The sequence below is a fragment of the Dasypus novemcinctus genome, chromosome 2 (assembly GCF_030445035.2).
Source record: "Dasypus novemcinctus isolate mDasNov1 chromosome 2, mDasNov1.1.hap2, whole genome shotgun sequence".
NCBI lineage: Eukaryota > Metazoa > Chordata > Mammalia > Cingulata > Dasypodidae > Dasypus > Dasypus novemcinctus.
In genome coordinates, this window is record NC_080674.1 from 164,854,908 (window position 1) to 164,856,137 (window position 1,230).

General features: G+C 42.6%; 1 non-coding gene across 1 annotated transcript; it reads right to left on the reverse strand.

The window, feature by feature from the left end:
- Positions 1 to 649: 649 nt before the first annotated feature.
- LOC111761689 (U1 spliceosomal RNA) lies at positions 650 to 817 on the reverse strand. The gene has a single exon (XR_002794975.2). It is a non-coding gene; the product is annotated as a U1 spliceosomal RNA (small nuclear RNA).
- Positions 818 to 1,230: the final 413 nt, after the last annotated feature.

The following is a 1,230-nucleotide window of genomic DNA, read 5'->3' on the forward strand; positions in this document are numbered from 1 at the left end:
ATAAATAAAATAAATCTTAAAAACAAAACAAAACAAGAAACACTTTTACGCCCATTCCATTGGCCAAAACCCAGTTATGCAGTCACACCAAACTGCAAGATGCTCTGGCTGTGTGTCCAGGAAGAAGAGGAAACTCGTCTTGTGATCCACAAGCACCTCTAATAAATGTGATTATTAGTTCAGCATCACTCTTTCTCACTTGTATTCCTTTCCTTTCTGATATGTAGAATTTTGAATCTTCTGACTCTCTAGTCATTGCTCTCTGCTTATGCGTTGCTTTGTCACTGTTCCTCTGACAATGCCAGAACTGAGCATGACACCCAGGAGGGGTCTGAGCATGGCAGGGCCTGTAGGTGGATTGACATAACTTAGGCACCCTCTCTCAGCCCTCAGGACTGTAGGGGAGTGCCAGTGGTCCATCTCCATTCCTTCTGCCTCTATGCCTGCTCAGAGAGGTTTCTTGGAGCCCCTTTTAGGAAGGGACTTCTCCCTTTCCAACCATGTCCCTTGTATTCTCACAAGTCTAGAGGTAATATATTAATTGCTTGGAGCATGGACTTTAGTATCTGACAAAACTGGGTTGGAATCCTGTCTCCTTTTCTTAGTAGCAGTGTGACCTTGAACAAGTATTTTTCTTTCTTTTTTTTTTCAAGAGAGAGCGCAAACACAGTCCCGCACTACCACAAATTATGCAGCTGAGTTTCCTGTATTTTGTGAAATCACGGAGGTCAGCACAACTGGAGTGCAATGGATAAGCCTCCCCCTGGGAAAACCACATTAGTGATCGTGTGATGTATCTCCTCTGCCAAGTAAGTGTTGAGCATGTATCTTAACCTTTTTATTTTTATTTTATTTTATTTTTTAATTTAAAATTTTTTTCCTTTATTTTTTTCTTAAAATGTTACATTAAAAAAATGTGAGGTCCTCATATACCCCCCAGCCCCCTCACCCCACTCCTCCCACATCAACAACCTCTTTCATCATTGTGGCACATTCATTGCATTTGGTGAATATATTTTGGAGCACTGCTGCACCACATGGATAGTGATTTATATTGTAGTTTACACTCTCCCCCAGTCCACCCAGTGGGCCATGTCAGGACATATAATGTCCAGCATCTGTCCCTGCAGTACCATCCAGGACAAATCCAAGTCCTGAAAATGCCCCCACATCATATCTCTTCTTCCTCTCCCTACCATCAGCAGCTACCATGGCCACTTTCTGCACATC